At 42.4% G+C, this 15,622-nt stretch overlaps 1 protein-coding gene across 5 annotated transcripts in view; it reads left to right on the top strand.

Annotated features, from left to right (window-relative positions):
* The window catches only part of pcdh19 (protocadherin 19), a 253,124-nt gene that overhangs the window by 19,176 nt on the left and 218,326 nt on the right, over positions 1-15,622 (top strand). The gene's annotated exons all lie outside the window — the stretch shown is intronic.

A 15,622-nucleotide genomic window follows, 5' to 3' on the forward strand; every position in this document is an offset into this window, starting at 1 on the left:
ATATGCTTTCTTGAAAGAGCTCTATCATTTTTTTGTAAATACTGTTAGGTCAGCTGAACCAGGCAGTGCAACAAGGGGAATAGGTCACATCTTGGATGTAGTATGCATGGAACTACATTAATCTGCTCTGCATTCACAGGAACACACATTAGCCATTATAGAACTTTATATTACATTGCTTATCCAATGGGTTTCATGTTTTCATCCGGTTTTGCGGAATTGTTCTTCTACTAAACAGTGTGGTTGTGGGCAGATGTTTAATTGCCTCCATTGGCCTCTATTTAAAGTAAACAGACACAGGTTCCAGGAACCAATCAGGGAAATGTGGGCATCTGATTCTGCTGGTGTGTTAAAGCGGTCAGTTTTGGTAATGATCAATAAAGGGAACTGGTCACATGTTCTCAGGGTACCTTCAGACTCAGCATAGCCTAATGCACGGTTCCCAAGTATGGAGGTGGGCGAGGTTGCTCTCCTGGAGCAGGAAGTTTTGTTTTAGAAAAGTGGGACAGATAATAGGACAGTGCTGTTCAATAGATTCACTTGAAGTACAATCAACAGTACATGCATCAAAGCAATGAGGAGAGTCAGCGGTGTGGCAAATTGGGTCTAGAACCACGGACCTGTTTGTTATCTTGGGTTTAGTAAAGAATAGAAATAGAAATCTAAAACACAGTTCATAATGTTGTTGTGTCTGATGCAGCGCAAAGTGACAGCCCCATTGGGAATTAAAAGTTGGTAGATCTTAGGTTTTCAAGGAAGTGCTCCAAATCAATCTTTTGCCAGGGAAGAATTAATTTACAATGGCATCTGCCAAAATATCCCAAATTGTTTACAAATTCGACTATGTACGAATTGACACTTGTATATCTCTGCCAATATTTGGGAGGGACCAGTTCAAGAGGCATTAATTGGGCAGGCTTTAACACATTCTATCACTTTGGCCTGTTAATTTTTAATTTCCTGGACAAATTAAGATGCAAGCATTTTTGTTTAGAGGTGAGAAACTCGTAATTCTAACAAAGTAGTAAAAGACTTATGTTCAGCTTGATTCATTGCAGAATTCGGAAGGATATTTGTCTCCTGTTGGAATAAAAATCCGTGTCTATGGAGCAAGTAGCCAAGACGTTTATTACGCCATTTCAAGGGTTGCATAACATAATAATAATAATAATCACTTATTGTCACGAGTAGGCTTCAATGAAGTTACTGTGAAAAGCCCCTAGTCGCCACATTCCTGCATCTTATTTGGGCTACAACTAGACATTGAAATAAAAAAAAATAAAAAAATTTGAGTTGTAGTCACAGCAGCCAATTTGCGCACAGCAAACTGTCACAAACAGCAATGTGAAATTGATAGGATGATCTGTTTTTGTAATATTGATGGGCGGAAAAATACCAGTCAGGACAACAGAAATAATTCCCTATTTTTTCTTCAAAGTAGTGCCATGGGATCATTTACATTTATCCAGACAGGCAGGTGGGGCCTCAGTTTTTCCATCTCATTCGAAAGTCAGCACCCCTGAAAGTGCAACACTCTCTCAGTACTGCACTGGAGTGAGTGTCCGGCTTGATTTTTGTCTCAACATGGATGCCAAACTGTCATTTCTATCATGGAACTGACTAGTTCAACACAGTTTTGCAAAAGATTAGGTAGATCAGAGGGATGAAAAAGCAATAACAATAAAATTAGAAAGTGAATCATTTGAAACATTGATGTTATGAAGTAAAGCCCTGGATCAGAGGTAATCTTCGCTAGTCTGTATTTTTTTACCTTCACCTGACTTGAAAGCCCACAGGCTATTACAAGTTGATTGGCATCAAATTCTAATTCCATTAAGAACTCTGGGATATTCGCACTCCCTTTGGTCTGTACTTTAGTGATTTGAGCTACTTCAGTGAGGAGAGGTTGAAGTGACTGTTCGATTGTCATATGCAATGCATTCAATCTCTCATTCCTAGCAGTAATTCATTTTTTATCGTTCCATCTGCACAATAAATTATATGTTTTCCACTTAGCAAGTTGCAGCAATTAACCACTCTATCGGGAAAATAAATGGACAGTCTTTTTGTCAGAGGATGCCATGTAACTTTGCATTGCTGTTTTCAAAATTGTGCTTTTTTGCCTTTCAACAAAACAAAGAAAATGTGCCCTATTGAATCAATAGATAGGAACTGAGTGCCCATTGTTACCAAGTGATGGTGCTGTATCCTTGGTTGAAACTGAAAATATCAGCATGGAGAGCCTTTTGAAAAAAATTAACTTTTACTCTGGAACAATGGGTACTAACACTTACACACTCGCGTGGAATTCCTCCCCCTGTTAGTTCAAGCATGAACCTGTTTAATTTGAATGGGTTAATGACTTGCCTAAAATAGCACAGGTAATTTCAAATGACAGGTGAGAGTGCAGCCAGAAACAGAATATTTCCAATGATTGTAAGGAAATAAACATAAGATTAAATAGAGAACGAGAAATATTTTTCACATGGACGGTTTATTAGGTTGTGATTTAAGCAGCGAAGATGAAAGGCATGGTGGCACAGTGGTTTGCACTGCGGCCTCATAGTGCCAGGGACACGGTTTCAATTCCGGTCTTGGGTGACAGTCTGCGTGTAGTTTGGTGACGGTCTGCGTGGAGTTTGCAAGTTCTCCCTGTGTCTGTGTGGGTTTCCTCCCACAGTCCAGGTTAGGTGGATTGGCCATACTAAATTGCCCCTTAGTGTCCAAAGATGTGCAGGTTAGGTGGGGTTACGGGGATATGGCAGAGGAGTGAGCCCAGATGGGGTACTCTTTCGGAGGGTTGGCATAGACCCAGTGGACCGAATGGCTTTCTTCTGCACTGTAGGGATTCTATGAACACACCAGCATTTAAGAATACGTTTTATAGATGCATAAAGGTAAGATGAAATGCAAATTGCAGGGAATAGAGACAGGCATGGTAATAGGACCGCTGATTGTGTGAAGTTGTGAAGGGTCTACATGGACTTAATTAAGGCCTTTGACAAGGTCCCTCGTGACAGACTGGTACAGAAGGTGATGTCATACAGGATCGGAGTTGAGCTGGCAAAATGGATACCAAACTTGCTCAGTCATAGAATATAGAGGGTAGGATTGGAAGGGTGCTTTTCTCAGTGGAGAGCTGTGCCTAGTAGTGTTCCGCAGGGATCAGTGCTGGGATTGTTGCTGTTTGTAGTATATATAAATGATTTGGAGGAAAATGAAATTGGTCTGATTAGTAATTTTGCAGACAACACAAAGGTTGGTGGAATTGCGTATAGCGATGAGGACTGTCAGAGAATAAAGCAGGATATAGATTGGTTGGAGACGTGGACAGAGATGTTGCAGATTAAGTTTAATCCGGACAAATGTGAGGTCATGCATTTTGGAAGGTCTAATACAGGTGGGAAATATACAGTAAATGGCAGAACCCAAGTATTGACAGAGGGATTCTGGGTGTACAGGTCCACAGGTCACTGAAAGTGGCAAAGCAGGTAAGACATACGGCATGTTTGCCTTTATCGGCAGGGGCATTGAGTATAAAAATTGGCAAGTCATGTTGCAGCTGTAGTTAGGCCACATTTGGAGTATAGTGTTCACCACACTATCAGAAGGATGTGGAGGCTTTGGAGAGTGTACAGAAGAGGTTTACCAGGATGTTACCTGGTATGAAGGGCATTAGCTAGGAGGAGAGGTTGGATAAACTCAGTTTGTTCTCACTGGAGGTTGAGGGGCGACCTGATAAAAGTATACACTATTACGAGTGGCATGGACAGAGTGGATAGTTAGAAGTTTTCCCCCAGGATGGAAAAGTCAATTACTAGGAGACATAGGTTTAAGATACGAGGGGCAAAGTTTAGAAGGGATGTGCGAAGTAAGTTTTTTACACAGAGGGTAATGGGTGCCTGAAACCCACTGCCTGAGGAGGTGGTAGAAGCAGGTATGATGTTTAAGGGGCGTCTTGAAAATACATAAATGGAACGGGAATACAGGGATACGGACCCCGGTAGTGTAGTAGGCTTTAGGTTAGACAGGCAGCATAGTCAGCGCAAGCTTGGAGGGCCGAAGGGCCTGTTCCTGTGCTGCACTTTTCTTTGTTCTTTGTTAAACACCAACCTGGACTGGTTGGGTTGAACTACCTATTTCTGTGTTGTAATGTCTATACAATCCGATGCAACTCTTTGTGTTATGCGTCACAGCTGACAGTCAACTCTTATAAGGTTTGACATACTGTATCATTATACAGTAATGAAAAGAACTGACATAGCTTGCCAATCATTAGAAATCTCACTGGCAATTCGTAGCCAGTAATCATATGCTCCAGTGTCTGAGATTCCGTTACAATGTGGGAAACTCTGCTTTTCCCACATAAGACAACAGGTCAGTATAACCATATCTCCCATTCACATCAACATTGCAACTGTGGTCAGTACTGCTCTAGTTAGGGCAGGACAGCTGAAGCATAAGCTGCTCCGAGACAACGGTTTTCTTTCATTGAGCATACAAATGGTTGATTACTGCACATATTGATTTTTCAGTTATAGTCAGCGGGCACAGTGGCCTCGTGATCTCCTTTTCTAAAAATGAAGAACAAAAACATGTGACGAAACAGGTTTGAATTCCTGATTCCTCCATTTTGTTTGAAGTGGTCACGTCATTCTGAAAAGCTGTCGGTTGAACTTTTTACTCCTTTGTTTTACATCAAACACCCACTGTTTGCAGGTGAAGTTGTCCTGCAGAAACCTCGCCAATATAGTCCCTCTTGGCTTTTTCTCCTTCTCTGAAAGAAATGGTTTTGACTACCATGAACGGCGAGCCCTTTTATGTCTTTATTATCAACTTTAATCATTACAAAAGTAGAGACAAATGTTCTGCAGAGGCAAACAGCAGGGGCAAAGGCATAAAACCTGAGAAACATTCATTGGAAGAGAAAGGAAACTGCACCACCAACTCCCCACCCAGCTTTGGGATATTTTACACATTTAAAATAGAGCTTATATTTATATAGCCCCTTTCACAAGTTCAGGATTTCCAAAAGAATTTTACAAGCAATTACGTATGTTTGAAATGCAGTCACTGCTGTAATGTAGTAAATTAGATGTTAAAAATAAGCGACCTATGAAAAAAGTATGAAAAAAAGAATAGAAATCCCCTATATATAGCCCATAAATGGATGTGAGCAGATGAAGATTTCACAGGTTTGTCTGACATTCCCCTACGTGAATAGACAAGTTAAATGGCTCATGATAATGACCTAATATTACAGGTGGGAAAAATCCTCAGTTTCCTCACCATTTGGATTAGAAAAGCTTGTAAGTAATAGCTTCTCCCACTTCCAACAGATGTGTCTGGATCACCCACATATGAGAAATTCTCAGACTTAAAGTGCCTTTTACAAACTATAAATCTTTCAGTTTCTTAGAAGGTTTAAATAGCTTATCTGAAAGCCTTTGCTGAAACCTCATAATGCAGATATATCAGAAAGGTTGCATGCCTTAGAGGATTCATTGAAACGTACCTAGAATATGTTAAAAAAAATATAATCCATAGTTTTTCTTAATGGAATCGTATAGAGTAATTTATAAATCATATTTGATTTGACACCATCTCTTGTCAAAGTATGCTGGAGGCTCTCTCATCTTCTTCCTTTGCAAGAGATAATTAATAAGTTCAAATCCATACTGAGCTGAGCACTGATGGATGTATTCTTTGGTCTGCATTTAATGATCCCCCGATGATGGGTTTGAAGGTGGGGGGAGCGCAGGGGCAACCATGCTGCCTTATATAATTCATCCTTATCTAGCAAAGACTTCTGGACACGTTGAAATGCAGTTGTACGGTGACAGAAATGCAACCACACCCCACCACCATTCCTCCTATCACAACTGAATAACCACAAGATTTCCACATTCATGCCCATAAGAGCAGCTGTAACATTAGAGCAACAAAAAAATAGTTAGGTACACAGTAGAGTTTGTAAACAGAGATTAGGTAAGCTCATAGGTTCCTTCTGTAGTGCACAATTTTCCCTTTGGTGGATTTGCGACAGGAAAGTAAAAGCTGCTGACAAGAGTTCTTTCAACAAAAAAAATTGAATGTTATCCTTAATTGCAGCTGGAGCAGCAAGTGGAAATATGGTAATATCTCCTGAGGCAACTTTCCATTCTCTCCCTTTCAAGTCTGGTTGAGGACAAAAATCTCCGAAGAAGCCGGGAGATAATTCCACCAATGTGACAAATGGACCATTTAACTCTTTTTGTTTGTGACATGCCTGGCTGGAGTCCAACCCTATTGAGGCACATTCCTACTTCAGGAACCAACAACAGCAGCTTGCCTTTATACTGCATGCCTTTGACATAGTAAAATGTCCCATTGTGCTTTGCGGGAGGGTTGTGAAACAAAATTTGATGCCAAGTTATATATGGGGCTATTTGGATAGATGACCAAATGGGTCAAAAGACATAGGGCGAAAAATTGATTTACATCTGTTCCCAGGGGCAGGAATTGTGATTCATGATTAGCCTGGGACTAATTCCATTGAGTGAGGTAGAATGCAAACCCCATGCTGCCTCTATAGAATGATTGTAGTATTCAGCTGGGCACCTCATGCATCAGCCCCCTGGACACTTGAGGTCACCAGCAAGTTCTGTTATAAGTGACTCAGACTCCGAAGGGGCAGCCGACACAAGAACGCTAATGAACATACACGCTGAGATGCATTGACTGGCCTACCAAACAGGCCTGTCACGGCCCAGGAGCCGAGAGGAATCTGGCTCCAATGTAGTACAGGGAATCCTGCAATGATTCAAGACCATCTTTTCCAGTGTGGAAATGCTGACCAGCCCTATGACAGCACTTGCCCACCCACCTATGATGCAGCATTTGGTGGCCGCTAAACACAGGTAGAAGCCCAATGTCACAGTGCCACAGAGAAAGTCAGTAGGAGGCTCATGAGATCTATACTTGTGCCACGCAAGTTCAGCTTCTACAGTGCTGCCATCATGCCTGCTGATCTCAGTGCTCAAAGGGGCTTACACAGCAGTCTAGCAACAGATTACTAGGGCTGTTGAGATACCACGCCGGGGGGATGAAAGTAGCTCTGTGGAGCAGCAACATGCTTCCCTTTCTCACGATGATAGCATTTATACACCCACCAACATCACTTCATCATCACCCTTGCCGCTGAACAAGCTCATGCTTAAGTTGCGCACTTAGAAATTGAGCCCTCAAGGTCCAGAGTTGCTCGCAGGACACCCGGCAAGGCCATCTGCAATCTCCTCCAGCCAGCTATATGGCAACCACTAGAGGCAGCACAGGTATAGATCCTCAGGGGACATAATAAGGTCCTGTTGAAGGAGTTGGCACCATCCTGTGACCACATCCTTCTTGAATCGCAGGTGCTTCCAGCATTGTTCCTTGCTACAGTGGAGGTAGGAGAACTATTCCCTGAAAACCGTTGGTGTGTTGTGATTTTTGAGGAGAGTCTTCCTCCCCCTCCCTTAACAGGGAACTTCCCCTCTACATCCTGTGTCCCATTTCCTGTCATGTTGCAACCTGAAGGGGACGCGAAAGACTATTGTAAAGGAAAGATTTGTAGGAAGTCAGTGAGAGAATTCTAGAAAATAGGGTCCCAGCAGCTGAAGACAAAGTCTGCGGTGGTGGAGTGATTAAAGCCAAGGTTGTGCAAGAGGCAGGAATGGAACCCAAGGGATCAAAAATTCTTTTTAATCTCTGGCAGAAATGTTACTATGGTACTGTCTGTGCCAGTGACAGAACACACCAGAACAAGGAATATACTTGGTGACTCAAATGCAGTTCTTTTTTCTAGCAGCCTTTCTCTTAACCCAACTCCAGGGATAGCAGCATTTTCATTATTATATTCTAAGTGGAAAATAATGTTGCTTTTGGCAGTAATATCACAATCCTCAATGAGAAAAAATTTTATTTGCTAATTATTACAGTGCCAAATGGTGCAGTAATGACGCATGTTTTGAAAAAGTGATACAAGCAAAGAATCATTGAACCACTTACACCCTTGTTGAACGTTAAGTAAAAGAAGGCAGGGGTCTGTTTGGTCACACGCATGGATGGCTGCTTACTGGCCTGTGATCGCTGATGAAATTCATAATGATTGAAAGAGGCTGATGGGACGGTCAGATTTTTTCATCTGTCAATAGAAATTGAATGTTGAAAAGCAAATCACTCGAAAATTGACGTTAACTTTTTGCAAAAGTGATGTTTCCAAATAGAAGCTGTAGGCTGAATTCTTAGTTACATTCAGTTCCTTGTACAGACTTTTGCAGCTTAAGTACACTTATGCCCTATCTGTCATTGTAATCCTCATTTTGGCCTTCATCACATTGCGAATTAATGTCCTGAATATTTTCCTCATTAGTTCCAGCATCTCCACGCATCACAAATGCCACTAAATCTTAAATTCTAAAATCTTTAACCTCCTGTGCTGGATGGTCCGCTTCCATTACCTGGCTCTTGCCAAAGTCCAATGGCTCCCTCACTCTCAGCATATCAGTTTCAAGGTCCGACACACTGTTCTAAAACCCCTCTTATCTTGTCTTATATTTAGAATTCCTACAGTACAGAAGGAAGACATTCTGCCGATCGAGTTTCCATTGACCCTCTGAAAGAGCAAACCTAGGCACACAACCCTATCCCCGCAACCCCACCTAACCTTTTAGACACTAAGGGGCAATTTAGCATGGTCAATCCTCTTAATGCATATCTTTGGACTGTTGGAGGAAACTGGAGCACCGGAGCGGGAAACCCACGCAAACACAGGGAGAAAGTACATACTCCACACATTACCCAAGTAATGTCCTCCGATTGCACACTCTGCTGCTTCGACTCGGGTTTATTGCTCACCTCCTCTACTTTTATTCCACTGCTGGTAGGGTTCATTTAATATGTTCCTTCCTTTTGGAAATCTCCTTCTGAACCTTCTACTCTACCATTTGTCTTGATATTTGAAGAGCCTCTTAAAATCATGACCCTTCAACAAAAAGCTTTCTTATCCTTCCCAACCCCAAGTACTTCCATCACCACATTGTCTTCTTTCTCCTGGTTAAGAACTTGCGGTGTTCAATAGAAGTGTCTCACTAATATTGGTGCCAACTCTGGCTGAAATATTCATGGTTTCATCATCTGAGCTTCCCCCATCCAACAATACCCCTCCCCTGCAAGAGAAATTGCCTCTCCTCCTGACCTATATTTCTGTAGCTAACAGTCAAAAGTGTTCAAAGAATGTGGAAGGAAGTGACCACTTTTTAAATGTTCCTATGATTTTTTACACGTGTTGCTCGCAGTAATGGTCAAGGGGATTAAACGTTAATTCCTGGAGACTCCAGGGCAGCCCTGAAATGTTGGCAAACATCATAATTAGTGGTACAAGACCACCCATTCCAGATATTCTTGTGATTGGTGTCAAACCTTATTTTTGCAGCACTGGCAGTAGGTTGCAAAGCTGGAGTAGCCGAGATAATAGAAACGTAGAGCGTCCACTGAATACAAGAATGCTCAATGGTGAGGGAACTATCGCAATAATAGGTGATATAGATCAACAAGATATTAGATGGGTGGATGTGAAAAGGTCAGGGTAGTGCCAGTATGTAGGAAATTCTTCATGAAACCAAGAATGGCAAATTCCACATCAGTGGTGAGGATCTTATTGCTAAGTGATGTGCTGTACAGATATTCTCAGCCTTGTAATTACTGAAGTAGGAAGGCAGCACACTGCTATGCTACAGTGTCATGATCTTTCAGTATTTCATGTAAGATTGTACTCCAGACTGGTAATTGTAGGCTTGCTGGAGGTATGTAAGTCCAAATAAGTGAAAAGAAAATTGTGCAATGCTTAAAGAATGATTTCAGCATGACTTCGCAGAACAGGTTAACAAAACTACGGCAGTAACTTCAATTGGAAAGTGTGCATGTGTGGATTAGGCTCAGCTGTGATGTTCTCACCCGCCTCCCCCCCCCCCCCCAACAATTCCCCCACCCCCTCCACCACTCTTCCCCCCCCCTCCCCCCCTGCACGAACAGCCTGCTGCCTTTCACTGTCCAGACTTATGGATAAAGACTAGCTACTTGTATACATTTATAGTGTAGTCACAAAACTGCGAACCAGTGTGAGTCAGCACTCCAGAAGAAGAATGGAAAAGATGATTACAATGAAAACCACGTTTATTATTTTACATATCGTGCACATTTGAATGTGAGATGGGATGCAATACTGTGATGAGAGTTGGCATGTCTGAGGTACACCCTTTGTAAGCAAACTGTTCCCTGCCTGAATTTTTAAGAGTTAAACTCTGGATTGTAAACTGCGCTTGATTTAGCCTTGATATAGCAGGCAAAAAATGTAATAATCTAGTATGTCATCAATTGTACATCACCTGCTACCACAGTACATCTGAAATGTCACCATGTTCAGTGGGGATTGCTCAGGAGGGATTAGGGTCAGACTTGGTTACATTGTCAGGGCAAAGCTAAGAGCTGCTGATTTGAATCATACCTGATCAAAGCAGCTTTGTACTGATATGAGGCAGAAAATATTATACTCTGAATCACTGTCAAACCATACATTTTGGTCACCAAAATGAATGAACAAAAAAGTAATGTAATACTTACCAAGTCAAATGCGTTTGTCTAATTTTATCATGTCAGACTCAATTTCTGGGTACATGTTTCACAGAGGTTTGCATTCTAACTTGCGTTGTGGGTTTTATTCTTATCACTCTGCTTTTCTGTACCTTGTGTTAACTTCCTTTTTCGTATATGCTTCAATCCAATGTTTCAATCTCAGATTTTAATTCTTGCATTCCAATGCATCTTCCAGTAATCTAATTTCACATAAGACTTTGGATTTGATTTTGGATTTATGAGTTTTAGGCTGGATATTTCAATATGAAAAGATTACAAAACAGTGGAAATCAAATCCCCTGACTTTAACCCTTTTTACCATAGAGCAGCCACGACTATTCAAAATACCATGCACAGTTACAGCACTGATGGAAAGCTGAATTGTCAATGGATGCCAGCCACTCTTTCAAACAACACTACTCATTTAATTAAAGTCAAACTCTGACTCTCCAAGTTCAGTGACTTCATTGAATAATGGAAAGCCCATTTCCTGGAGGCATGCTGAAATGAAACAGTTGGATCTGCTCGATAGCATTTTCATTCAAAAGGCAAGTTTGAAGTAAGTGCTTGATACTGGGATGCACATTATTAAACAATTCCAGAGTTCTAAATAAAACAAAGTTAAGTTATCGGATCTAACTGAATCATCTGAAGTACACATCGAAACACTTGAAGTTATCGTACAAACTTTCAATCTGTTTGTATCAAATTCCTTGCTTCACTATTTCATTTGAGGGATTTACTTCAGTGTTTGCCCGATGATATCAATGCTAATTTCTGGCCTAAGGTCAGAAGGATCCTGGCACCCATCATCATTTCAATACAGATGATTTTACTGCTAAGTCTCCAAAGTGGCGGACTGTGGCCAGTGGTGGCAGACTATGACCAGAGCTGGCAGACTGTGACATAAGAACATAAGAACTAGGAGCAGGAGTAGGCCATCTGGCCCCTCGAGCCTGCTCCGCCATTCAATGAGATCATGGCTCATCTTTTGTGGACTCAGCTCCACTTTCCGGCCCGAACACCATAACCCTTAATCCCTTTATTCTTCAAAAAACTATCTTTATCTTAAAAACATTTAATGAAGGAGCCTCTACTGCTTCACTGGGCAAGGAATTCCATAGATTCACAACCCTTTGGGTGAAGAAGTTCCTCCTAAACTCAGTCCTAAATCTACTTCCCCTTATTTTGAGGCTATGCCCCCTAGTTCTGCTTTCACCCGCCAGTGGAAACAACCTGCCCGCATCTATCCTATCTATTCCCTTCATAATCTTATATGTTTCTATAAGATCCCCCCTCATCCTTCTAAATTCCAACGAGTACAGTCCCAGTCTACTCAACCTCTCCTCGTAATCCAACCCCTTCAGCTCTGGGATTAACCTAGTGAATCTCCTCTGCACACCCTCCAGTGCCAGTACGTCCTTTCTCAAGTAAGGAGACCAAAACTGAACACAATACTCCAGGTGTGGCCTCACTAACACCTTATACAATTGCAGCATAACCTCCCTAGTCTTAAACTCCATCCCTCTAGCAATGAAGGACAAAATTCCATTTGCCTTCTTAATCACCTGTTGCACCTGAAAACCAACTTTCTGCGACTCATGCACTAGCACACCCAGATCTCTCTGCACAGCAGCATGTTTTAATTTTTTATCATTTAAATAATAATCCCTTTTGCCGTTATTCTTACCAAAATGGATAACCTCACATTTGTCAACATTGTATTCCATCTGCCAGACCCTAGCCCATTCACTTAGCCTGTCCAAATCCCTCTGCAGACTTCCAGTATCCTCTGCACTTTTTGCTTTATCACTTATCTTAGTGTCGTCTGCAAACTTGGACACATTGCCCTTGGCCCCAAGTCCAAATCATCTATGTAAATTGTGAACAGTTGTGGGCCCAACACTGATCCCTGAGGGACACCACTAGCTACTGATTGCCAACCAGAGAAACACCCATTAATCCCCACTCTTTGCTTTCTATTAATTAACCAATCCTCTATCCATGCTCCTACTTTCCCCTTAATGCCATGCATCTTTATCTTATGCAACAACCTTTTGTGTGGCACCTTGTCAAAGGCTTTCTGGAAATCCAGATATACCACATCCATTGGCTCCCCGTTGTCTACCGCACTGGTAATGTCCTCAAAAAATTCCACTAAATTAGTTAGGCACGACCTGCCCTTTATGAACCCATGCTGCGTCTGTCCAATGGGACAATTTCCATCCAGATGCCTCGCTATTTCTTCCTTGACGATAGATTCCAGCATCTTCCCTACTACCGAAGTTAAGCTCACTGGCCTATAATTACCCACTTTCTGCCTACCTCCTTTTTTAAACAGTGGTGTCACGTTTGCTAATTTCCAATCCGCTGGGACCACCCCAGAGTCTAGTGAATTTTGGTAAATTATCACTAGTGCATTTGCAATTTCCCTAGCCATCTCTTTTAGCACTCTGGGATGCATTCCATCAGGGCCAGGAGACTTGTCTACCTTTAGCCCCATTAGCTTGCCCATCACTACCTCCTTGGTGATATCAATCCTCTCAAGGTCCTCACCTGTCATAGCCTCATTTCCATCAGTCACTGGCATGTTATTTGTGTCTTCCACTGTGAAGACCGACCCAAAAAACCTGTTCAGTTCCTCAGCCATTTCCTCATCTCCCATTATTAAAGCTCCCTTCTCATCCTCTAAAAGACCAATATTTACCTTAGCCACTCTTTTTTGTTTTATGTATTTGTAGAAACTTTTACTATCTGTTTTTATATTCTGAGCAAGTTTACTCTCATAATCTATCTTACTCTTCTTTATAGCTTTTTTAGTAGCTTTCTGTTGCCCCCTAAAGATTTCCCAGTCCTCTAGTCTCCCACTGATCTTTGCTACTTTGTATGTTTTTTCCTTCAATTTGATACTCTCCCTTATTTCCTTAGATATCCACGGTCGATTTTCCCTCTTTTTACCGTCCTTCCTTTTTGTTGGTATAAACCTTTGCTGGGCACTGTGAAAAATCACTTGGAAGGTTCTCCACTGTTCCTCAACTGTTTCACCATAAAGTCTTTGCTCCCAGTCTACCTTAGCTAGTTCTTCTCTCATCCCATTGTAATCTCCTTTGTTTAAGCACAAAACACGTGTGCTTGATTTTACCTTCTCACCCTCCATCTGTATTTTAAATTCCACCATATTGTGATCGCTCCTTCCGAGAGGATCCCTAACTATGAGATCCTGAATCAATCCTGTCTCATTACACAGGACCAGATCTAGGACCGCTTGTTCCCTCGTAGGTTCCATTACATACTGTTCGAGGAAACTATCGCGGATACATTCTATAAACTCCTCCTCAAGGCTGCCTTGACCGACCTGGTTAAACCAATCAACATGTAGATTAAAATCCCCCATGATAACTGCTGTACCATTTCTACATGCATCTGTTATTTCTTTGTTTATTGCCTGCCCCACCATAATGTTACTATTTGGTGGCGTATAGATTACTCCTATCAGTGACTTTTTCGCCTTACTATTCCTGATTTCCACCCAAATGGATTCAACCTGATCCTCCATAGCACCGATGTCATCCCTTACTGTTGCCCGGATGTCATCCTTAAATAACAGAGCTACACCACCTCCCTTACCATCCACTCTGTCCTTCCGAAAAGTTTGATACCCTCGGATATTTAACTCCCAGTCGTGACCATCCTTTAACCATGTTTCAGTAATGGCCACTAAATCATAGTCATTCACGATGATTTGCGCCATCAACTCATTTACCTTATTCCGAATACTACGAGCATTCAGGTAAAGTACACTTATGTTGGCTTTTTTACCTCTGTTCTGAATCTTAACACCTCGATCAGTAACCTCTCCTAAGTTATATTTCCTCTTAACCTTTCTCCTAAATTTCCTTGTCGTCGAACCCACATCTTCCTGTAACAACCTGCCGCATCGCTTACCATTAATGTTTTCACTTCCCATTTTATTTCTTTTAGTATTCCTGGTCCTATTCACTGAGCTCCCCTCAGTCACTGTACCTTGTACTGTCGCCCTTTTTGATTTTTGACTATGGCTTCTCTGCCTTACACTTTCCCCCTTACTGCCTTTTATTTCTGTCCCTGTTTTACTACCTTCCAACTTCCTGCATCGGTTCCCATCCCCCTGCCACATTAGTTTAAACTCCAGACTAGAGCTGGCAGACTGTGGCCAGTGGTGGAAGACTGTGGCCAGTGCTGGCAGACTGTGGCCAGTGCTGGCAGACCGTGAACAGAGCTGGCAGACCGTGACCAGAACTGGCAGACCGTGACCAGAACTGGCAGACCGTGACCAGAACTGGCAGACCGTTACCAGAGCTGGCAGACTGTAACCAGAGCTGCGGGACTGCGGCCAGTGCTGGCAGCTTTCTCCAGCTGAACTTTAGGAAGAGAGAAATCAATATTTTCAACTCCCCACCATAAACATTTCCCTATCCAGCCATTCCCTAGGACTTGGGGCGGCACAGTGGTTAGCATGGCTCCTCACAGCAGGGGGTTCAATTCCGGCCTTGGTTGACACTGTGGTGTTTGCAATTTCTCCCCGTGTTGCGTGAGTTTCCACTGGGTGCTCCGGTTTCCTCCCACAGTCCAAAGATGCGCAGGTTAGGTGGATTGGTCATGCAACAATTACCCCTTAGGGTGGGGTTTCAGGAAGAGGACGGGGGATTGGGCATAGGTGTGGTCATTCAAAGGGTCGGTGCAGACTCGATGGACCAAATGGCCTCCTACACTGAAGGGATTCTATGATTCTAGATTGAACCTTAGTGTCCAATGGTTGCCTAAATTGCCCAAATGTTAGGTTGGGTTATGGGGTTTCAGGTATAGGGGGGTGGGGAGTGGGCCTAGGTAGGATGCTCTTTCAGAGGGTCAGTGTAGACCCGATGGGCCAAATGGCCTACTTCTGCGCTGAAGGGATTCTATGATTCTATGAACCAGATATTGCAAAGCC

Source organism: Scyliorhinus torazame, chromosome 5 (assembly GCF_047496885.1).
Source record: "Scyliorhinus torazame isolate Kashiwa2021f chromosome 5, sScyTor2.1, whole genome shotgun sequence".
In the NCBI taxonomy this organism is placed as follows: domain Eukaryota; kingdom Metazoa; phylum Chordata; class Chondrichthyes; order Carcharhiniformes; family Scyliorhinidae; genus Scyliorhinus; species Scyliorhinus torazame.